At 39.4% G+C, this 10,155-nt stretch overlaps 1 protein-coding gene across 1 annotated transcript in view; it reads right to left on the reverse strand.

The window, feature by feature from the left end:
- The window catches only part of LOC119780773 (collagen alpha-1(VIII) chain-like), a 29,136-nt gene extending 19,518 nt beyond the window's left edge, over positions 1-9,618 (reverse strand). The window contains exon 1 of the mRNA XM_038280917.1: positions 9,445-9,618. The gene's annotated coding sequence lies outside the window, so the exon portion shown is untranslated. The remainder of the gene's footprint in view (positions 1-9,444) is intronic.
- Positions 9,619-10,155: the final 537 nt, after the last annotated feature.

Here is a 10,155-nt window from a genome sequence, read left to right on the forward strand (position 1 = left end):
TGAAGTACTCCAATCATGATAACCAATAAAATCAAACTATTCTCTCTTGCTGAGCTCTGTTTGGTTCTGTCATTACCCGACATCCTCGGGCATCATCATTGTAACTGTATTTATAATTTTAGCAGTGATGGAAATTATAGTTTCCTTTTTGTAAACAAGAGTTTTAAAGAACAATTAGATCATGTTCTACATTGTTGTTTAAAATATTCTGTGTAAATACAGAAATACTATGATGGTCCAAGGAAAATCGCTGTGATAACCTCAAACTTTGAAATGACAAAAATTTACTTTCAACAAACTTTTATGTATGTGGTCAGAAACTCTACTAGGCCTTTGACAACTTCTATGATCTGCTGTTAATTTGGTTTTAGTCGTTAAGGGTTTCTTGCTCCAACACTTTCTATGGTAAAAATCAGAGGATCAATCATCATCCTCCATCATCTTTTTTAAATCGAACATTTAATTTGGGCTGTTGAAACTAGGCAGCTTGAAAAAAAAAAAGTTTGACTTTTCATATGAAATGTTGCACAAAGTCAACCTTTTTCAATCTTATTTGAACAAAAACACTATTAGTGCAAAGCTCCCAGTGTTTAAAACAAACTCAAACACAAAAGGATGCATAAAGCTCTCCAGACGAACAGAAAGGGGTGTCTCTCTGATGGTGACGCCTGTGTAAGTTTGATTTCCTTGTGTGGATTGGTGGTTTTTGGCACAGCTTGGGTTGCGTGTGCAGCTTCTCCATGGCAGGAAATTCCAATGAGCACTAGTTGCCTTGTGGGAGAATGTGTTAGGGTCTGATGAAACCTAACAGGAACGTTTTAACCACAAATCCAAAAGGTTGGTATGAAAAAAAGAAAAAAAAAACAACAACACTGAATAAACATAATCCTTAAGCTGAAGACGAGGTTCTTTTAAAATATCAAGTCAGGCAATAATTTCAAATCAACAAGTTCAGTATTACATTATAAACTTAAGAGAAGGGGGTTGGGCTGTTAATTTGAAGAGCCCAACTTTGTTAAACATATGTTGTATTGCTATTCCTTTATCAGAATAAGGCAAATATATTACTACTTGATTCAGGCTTCTTGAAGTAATTCCTTTAAGTTCTGTCTGAGCAGACGTCCCTCCCTGACCTCTGTATGACACACTGAAAAATATCTACATAAGAATTACCCTTTCAGGAAGCACTGTAAATAATTTGGGCTGAAAGTCAACACAAAGTGGCTGTTTTAGCATCTAATCTATGCAAGACAGTCTCTGTTTGTGTTAATGACTAAGTTTTGAAAATCAGCTTTTTGGCTGTGATAGGTTTTGGACTTTGTTTAGCCTTCAAAAATTATGTGATAGGGCAATGATGTGAAATAGAAGGAACTCTGATAGAAAGAGAAGGCTTTGCTTTAAATGCAAATGTTTTTCTTTTTTGTTAAAAGTAAATAACTAGCCTGATAAACCAGACTAAATGTGAGATTAAATATGTTATATAGTCTGGCCCCAATGAATGAGACATCAGAAGATTGTTGATGAGAAAAACCCGTTGTCTTTCAAACCATGTCTGTGCCTATTGGCCAACGCTCAATGAGCGCAACTGACTGTGACAAAGCGCAAGATTTTTCTTTTGCTTGTGGGGGATTGTAAACAGTCTTTAGGTAAAACAGTGAATACGTCCTAATTCAAAATTAATGAGCATAGAGCCTCTTCTTGCTCATGTTTAAACAAAAACCCAAAGTCTAATCCTTCCAAAACTGATTCCAAAGCTGAGTCAAAAATCGCCATCAGAGCCAGCGGTCCTTCACACACGACTATGCCGAGAGAGGGCCACTGCACACTAGAGACTGACATTTTTTCGGGAATCCCACGGGTCACGGGATTCCCGTGGGATTCCCGTGGGATGGGAGTCAGTATTAGTAACGATCACGGGATTGGGACGGTACAGGATTAAACATTAACGGGAGCAGACGGGAGCGGGAGCAAACAAATAGTAACTTCCGCTCTGAGTTTTTCACCCGTGCTCAAAATCAACAAGAATAGGAGTGGTGCAGGAGCGGGAGTCATTCTGAATGGGAGCGGGATGGGAGTGGGAGTAATTTCACCAGGAGTGGGACGGGACAGGATTTAGATTTCTACTCTGGCCCGGGATCGGGACACCATTTTTTTCTGTGGGAGTGGGACAGGACAGGAGTGAAAATCCACTCCCGTGTCAGTCTCTACTGCACACTGGCTGCAATTAGCCCTGGCTGCCATTAGCTTGGGGGTCCGCTGGTTGCTACAGTCCTCTCAACTTTGGAAAATGTTTTTTTAATTACCTATTAAATCAGTAACTGGACAATATAGCAGCGCTTTAAGTATAATATTCTCACGTCAAATTATCTTAAAACATACTTTTATTGAACAACAGCAACAGAAGAGTGAACTTTTAACTTTCAATGGAGCGCTCCATTGAAAGCTGCTACTGCCGCAGTGCATGCTACTGCTGTGCTTTCTCCAGCATTGTGCAGCTTTGTCGTCACGCCCTCAAAACCCCGCCCACTTTGCATCTAAAAATTTGAAACACATCTCTGCGTAGTGACTGGCCCGGCAGTTCTAGGGCCTGGGGCATTGATTGAGGCTAGACCACTGGTAGATGGGGCTAGTTTACTAGGCTAGTAAGCAACTATATTTCATCAAATCAACAAAAGGTCTCATGTTTTCCTATGTCACAGGGTTTCCGTGGGCTATTAAAATCATTAAAAGTCATGGGATCAGACTTGAAGCATGCTGGCACTATGGATTGGTTGTAAGGACACCGGCCAGCTGATCTGCACACTCCTTGAATAGCTGCCCAGATATGTTATCGGGGCCTTGGGCCTTTCTTGGGTTGACTTTCCTCAGAGTTTTCCTCACTTCAGCAATGTCATGGTTGAGTGCCTCCTCCCCCGGGTGTGTAACGGCTTTCACTGCTGGAGTGCTGTTTAGTGCCTCAAACCTTCCAAAGAAGTTGTTTAGTTCATTTAGGAAGTCAGCATTAGGTGCATGTACCAGAGGGGAGGGTGTGTTGTAGTCTGTGTTAGCCCATATGCCTTGTTATATCCTCGTGGTGTTGCTGGCAATGTGGCAAAGATTGTGGATTTTCTGTCAGTGGTTTTGCTTCGCTGATCTGATGGCAGGGTTAGTTTGGCACGCGCTGTCCTCACTGCCTCTTTATCACCAGACTTGAAAGCTGAGTTCCATGCTTTTAGCGATCTCCAAACATCCCCATTCATCCAGGGTCGTTGGTTGGCTCGGATGGTGATGTTCTTTGTGATGCTGACATTCTCAGTGCATTTGTTGATGTAGAATGACACAGTCATGGCATACTCACCTATATTTATTTTCTTGTCATAGGTTGCTGCAGCATTGAAGATATTCCAGTCAGAGCATTCAAAACAGTCATGGAGTTTCTCCATGGCACCCTCAGAACACCCTCTGACCTCTTTAACTGTCGGTTTAGCCATGATTAGCTTGGACTTGTATGCAGGACTTAGTATGACGGAAAGGTGATCTGATGACTCAAAGTCGGGGCAGTGAGCTACTCTGAATGCATCTTTGATGGTAGAGTAAACCAGGTCTAAAGTGTTATCGTCCCGAGTTGCAAAGTCCAGATGTTGGTACAGTAGAAATGAGGGAGCACAGTCTTCTAGTTAGCCTGGTTAAAATCCCCAGCCGTGATGAAAAGACCCTCTGTGTATGCAGAATGAAACTCAGAGATAGCCTGATTTAGAATCTTCATGGACTCTTTTGTATTAGCGCTGGGGGGCACATAAACAGCAGTAATGCTAACGACACTTAAGCCTCTGGGCAGATAGAATGGTCTGCAGTTAACAGTTAGAAAATCTGGAGGTGTGAAGCTTGAAGCTGGAGACAGATCTAGCATTTTTACCCTAGCTGTTGTTGATGTACATGCAAAGCCTGCCACCACGAGTCTTACCGCTGCAACGTTAGCCCCTCCAGGCTCATAGCTTCACTCAGCGGTATTGCTGAGTGACGCCAACATTCAGTCAAAATGATGGTGCAGCAGTTACTAATCTCCTTTTTTGAGACTGGATATGTAGCTCTGCTCTGAATGTATGGCAGGTCTCCAAAATTTTGAATTGAGGTAACATTTTTTTTAAAAACATATAAAAACCAAAATGAATTGTAAGAGAGAAAGAGAAAAATGAAGTTATGTGAATATAAGGGTAAGGAAACTTACAGCTGTTTGACAGTAACATATTTCAGATAGGATGATTTGATGCTACAACTCAGTTACTTGCATTTATTTAAATGAACAGTTCAGTAAAAAGTAACATGATTTTGGGTTAGTTATAGAGATCATAAAACTGTGAATATGAATAATTGAAAAACCATCTGACAGTAAGGGTTACAACAGCTTTCTTGGACAACCATAAAGCTGTCACAAACAGCCAAAAACTTATTCTCCTTTTCCTGCTTTCAACATTGCTTTGGAGTTGAATGCTGAAAGGTAATCATAAGATTTATGTGTGTCTACTTAGGGTTATGGAAAAAAGTATACTTCATCATAACTCAGAAATTATTTGAGTAACTAGTCAGACATTAATAAGTGAACCACAAAGAAAGGGTAGCTTGGCTTTTGGTTACCAAAAATCTGCAGTTATTGTTTATGTATTGGGAGATCTATACAGGATAAAGTGGTCTGCATGTTAGCAATACACTGCTTTGAATCACAGTGGCTGAAGCTGCAGATTATGCACTTAATGTTAGGGAGATTTCAAACTGAAGGGAAGACATAAAGCAACCTCCTCGGGACAAGGCTCTGCGGTACATCTACACCTTATGGACAAAGGACATTCTTTTGAGGACCAGACTGTTCACATTTTGCACATCGCAACCCCAACCCCTGTACAGGAGAGCAGAAAACCTCGCCTATTCAGCCAGGCCAACAAATCCCTTTAACTCTTTCATAGACTTAGACAGGTATGGGGCATTGCAGGCTAACAAAAGAAGCCAAACGATATCCATTCCAAAGGGGATATAGGTAGCATATTCTTAAAATAAATTAAACCTGGCCTTTTAACAGGAGTTAAATATGTTAATGTTGATACCACAACTGCAAAAAAAGAAATCACAAAATTTGTACCTCAAATACTAAAATAGATATGTTTTCTTAATACCACTAATAGGTCTTACAAAACCTATTATTTGTCATGATCTCTTTAAAATAGTTGAAAAATGTACCCGATTGGTATTGTGATGATTATTTAGAAGGAAATCTACAATATTATCTTCTTCACCGCAGCAACGTAGGAAAAGAAAAAGCAAAAGTCTTATTTGAATCTGAAACAGACCAAATTTGATGCACCTTCAGACATGCACTGAACCAGTCACAATGTTTGGACTGATTCTTTCCCTGATCCACATGACTCTGCAGGCGGATGTAAGTACTGAGTTTAGAGCAGCAGAACAAACGTCCTTTTTTGAGTGCTGAAAACTGTTTCCTCTGCATGAGAGTGGGCAGCTTTCCCCCCACTTTTTGGCAGTTACTTGTTGACATGTGTCAAAACAAACTGTTTCTTTCTGAATATGCTCCTTATATCACATATATGAAAAGCTAAAGGTCAATCTTTTATTGTGAGATATGGTTAATCCAAAAAAAGGGATGAAAGGATCTTTTTAAAGGCCTCAATGGTATGAATCAAACAAAGAGTACATAAATGTCCAATTGGTGCAGTAGGTGTCCCTTTTGGATTCCCACCTACTTTCTGAGGTGCATATCTTCTTTCTGCAGTGATAAGCCCCCACAACCATATGTTGCAGCCCATATAATGTGCAGTTAAAGCATAGTTTTAAGGATTACATCTGTCCCTTTCACCATAAGTTCAATACTTAAGTCTTTCTCTCTTAAACGGACATGCCTACAATAATTAAGGTCTGTGTCGCTGTGTGCACCCACTGATATCTAGCTTTTTTTGTTTTCTATTTGTTGTTTTGCTTTCTCTCTTCAATTAACTAGAATGATAAGATTTTTTGGCTGTATTTTATAAAACTGGAATGAAAAACCTTTTTTTGATCAATAACCATACATAACTATTAGTAAAAAGACAAAGAGAACGACGTGAGGTTGTAGGGGGATAATGGGGCAGTATGTTTTTCATAATTATCTCATGAACAAATGTATTTACCTGTTGTTTTAAGGTATTTAATATGTAATAAAAACACATAAACTGCATGATTGTGTTTCTTCAACATTAGCAGAACTTTACCCAAGTTCTGTTCTTATTTAGAGTTTCAGTCTGGCTTTAGAGCTCATCATAGCACTGAAACAGCTCTGGTGAAAGTCACTAATGATATTCTCATGGCCTCAGATAATGGACTTGTATCTGTGCTCGTCCTGTTGGATCTTAGTGCTGCATTTGATACAGTTGACCATAATATTCTTTTAGAAAGACTTGAATATTTTGTTGGAATTAAAGGGACAGCACTAGACTGGTTTAAATCTTATCTATCTGATCGAATTCAGTTTGTTCATGTTAATGATAGATCTTCAACACGCTCAAAGGTTACCTGTGGAGTACCACAGGGATCAGTGCTAGGACCAATTCTCTTTACTTTATACATGCTCCCAATTGGTAGAATTATTAGACAGCATGGGATTAATTTCCACTGTTATGCTGATGATACCCAGCTATATCTGTCTATAAATCCAGATGAAGCTAACCCATTACATAGATTACAGGCATGTCTTGAAGACATAAAAACCTGGATGACTCTTAATTTTCTGCTTCTGAATGCAGACAAAACAGAAGTTATAGTCTTTGGACCAGAGTCTCTGAAAAAGAAACTGATTAGCCAGTCACTTCATTTGGATGGGATTAAACTGATTTCAGATAATAAAGTAAAAAATCTTGGTGTTATTTTTGATCAGGACCTGTCATTTAAATCCCATATCAAAGAGGTTTCTAGAATATCCTTCTTTCATCTGAGGAACATTGCAAAAATTAGAAATATCCTGTCCAGGGGTGATGCTGAGAAACTAGTCCATGCATTTGTTACTTCAAGGCTGGACTATTGTAATTCTTTACTATCAGGAAGTCCACAAACTGTAGTTAAAAGCCTTCAGCTGATCCAAAATGCTACAGCCAGAGTTCTAATGAAAATTAAAAAGAGAGATCATATCTCGCCTATCCTGGCTTCTCTTCATTGGCTTCCTGTTAAATCAAGAATAGAATTTAAAATCCTCCTTCTCACATATAAAGCCTTAAATGGCCAAGCTCCATCTTATATCAGAGATCTGATTGTTCCTTATGTTCCTAACAGAGCACTTCGCTCTCAATCTGCAGGTTTACTAGTGGTTCCTAGAATTTCTAAAAGTAGAATGGGAGGCAGATCTTTTAGTTATCAGGCTCCTCTCCTGTGGAACCAACTACCAGTTTTAGTCCGTGAGGCAGACACCCTGTCTACTTTTAAGGCTAGGCTTAAAACTTTCATTTTTGATAAAGCTTATAGTTAGGGTGGCTCAGGTTATCCTGAGCTATCTCTATAGTTATGCTGCTATAGGCTTAGACTTTTGGAGGACATAGGGACCCCCATTTCATCATTCTGCTTCATTCTCTCTCTGTTCTCCTATTCTGCAGAATCTGTTAGTTCAATCTCTAACCTTCTGCTCTCTCTGCTTTTCCTCAGAGTAGCTTTGCCTCGTCTGTTCCTGTTTGGCTGTGACGTCATCCTGGAAAAAAACATCAGCTGTGCTGCTTCTATCAACACCCTTGTTAATAGATGTTGGAGATCGGCCTGTTTTCCAGTGTGGTCCTGTTTCTCTGACCGTGACTGAGTGGATGTGCTCTCTTCGTCCTCTGGCATGGGAGCTGCCTTGGAGCTCGTCTGCCTGGCTGTGTGTTTCCTGGACGGGGCCGCCTTTTACAGCTGCTTTTTGTATCTCTGCTTCTGTCTCCTTGAACCCCAGTCGGCCTCGGCAGATGGCCGCTCACACTGAGCCTGGTTCTGCTGGAGGTTTCTTCCTGTTAAAAGGGAGTTTTTCCTCTCCACTGTCGCTACAAGCATGCTTAGTGTGGGAGATTGTATTTGAGTCAATGAGTCAATGCAATCAACTGGTTTTCCTTAGATAGAAAACTTTGTATCAATTTGACTGTATGATCTGGTTGAACTGTAAAGTGCCTTGAGATGACATGTGTTGTGAATTTGGCGCTATATAAATAAACTGAATTGAATTGAATTGAAACTGAATTTATAATGGAAATGCAGCTATTATCTGGATAAAATATGGATTCATTACAAAACTTACACAAACTTAGATAGAATTTGAAGGACTCACTATATATGAAAACTGAAACATTTTCCAAGAAATTTACCAGGTTTTGCTTTTATTTTCAAAAAAAGAAAATTTTTGATTAATCACGGGAAAGGATTTTGGTCACGTCCAATGTTAGCAACAATAAACATCTAAAACCAACCCCAACAAAACAACCTCATAAAAATATGGTAATGAAGCATGCTGTGGGGTTATTTTGCTTGAGAGAGAATGTGGGTTCATGTCAGGATGAATGACCAGATCTAAAACTTTCTCTGAAGATTAAGAGGGATTTAGATTCTTTCTTTAGCCTCAGAGTTATGAAACTAATATATTCCTTTTAGCCTCAGATAAAATAAAACAAAACAATAATGAAAGAACAACTTCTTCTAATAATTTTTTTAATGTATATCCCAGGTATAGTTTTTTTAGCAGCTATTGACAACAATGATAGATACATTTAAAAAGATCAAAGGTTTTTTCTCTTATGATGATTTAGATTTTCATCTTCAGCAAGGAAGCCTGAAGCTGATTTTCTTACATGTTACAGCAATTTCTGAAAATTCTTCATTTCAGTTTCATCTAAGGTTTCACTACAAAACTGTCAAGAAACTGCTAATATATGAAAGTCTGCAAAACTCTGTAGACATTAAAAACAGGAGCAAAGGAGTCAAAGTCTAGCTGCTTCGGGATATCTTCATAGAACATTGATGGCTAAACTATTCTAATATGTCACCTTATGTCTGCTTGGAAAGTTATACCTATTCTACTTCAAACTCAGAAAGCAGCCAATATTTTTCAAGCAGTGCTGCCGACAGCCAAGTCCTGTCAGGATGCCTCACAGTACATTTATTTTAACAAGCACAGAGCTGTTCTCGCCAGGTGGGTCTCCTGGACTTTCTTTTTCCATGAGACAATAGGTCAGGTTTGATAGGCAAGGCTTTACATCAGCAAAGAGAATCCTTCTCATTCTGGCTGATGTCAGTGCTGCTGATATAAGATGCACTTCGGTTTACCTGCTGCTTTCTAGTTACGTATAATCTATAAAAGGACTTTGTTTCTTGAAATCATACATCTAACAAAGAATGCCCTCCCTTAATGCATCCTGAAAAACTCTCCACAAGCAAAAGTAATTCATCTATAAAAGTCATGACATAACCTACCTTTAAAAGTGGCAGTGGTTGCTGATTATGAGAATCACAGAGTTCGAAAGAGTATGCTTTTCCAGCAGCTCCAGTGAAAGTTTTCGGCTTTTATCACAAGGTGGGTGGAGCACAACAGGCAGCCAGACGAGAAGCCCCGGCTCTATACATGTGAGAGCAGAAGAAGGGGAAAACAAGAGAAAACCACCAGTGGAACGTTGTGTTTGCAGCATTAGGGGCTGAGCAAAAGGAAAGTGGGGGGAAAAAAAGGAAACCCAACCAGCTGCATCAACTATATATCTCGATGAAGAGGAAGATACTCGTTTAACTTGGACCTCTGTGTGCATTCTTCACATGCAGAAAGATTTAAAGGCAGGGTCTGACTTTGGTTAGCCAGCATTTGCTAAGGTCATATTCAAGCTGAGAAGGGGGGTTTTGTGGTTGTTACAGTACATTCGCAAGAGTTCATAAAATTATCTCACCAGAGGGCCCTATACCAAACTGTTACATAGGTCAAATGACCACTTTTCTCAATACAAAGAAAAAACCAAGTGTGGTTAAAATTCCTCCTTGAATTGTGAAAATCTTTTTTTAACAACTAGGGGACGACTTTGATTGTATTTCTCAATGTTTTTATTAAAACCGCAGCTAATTAGGACAAAAATCAGCTGAGGGCCCTGTCATACCTTGTCGATTGTATGCCTGACGTCCCAGAATCTCTTATAACGCTGG

Source organism: Cyprinodon tularosa, unplaced genomic scaffold, assembly GCF_016077235.1.
Source record: "Cyprinodon tularosa strain WSP-4 unplaced genomic scaffold, ASM1607723v1 ctg166, whole genome shotgun sequence".
NCBI classification, from domain to species: domain Eukaryota; kingdom Metazoa; phylum Chordata; class Actinopteri; order Cyprinodontiformes; family Cyprinodontidae; genus Cyprinodon; species Cyprinodon tularosa.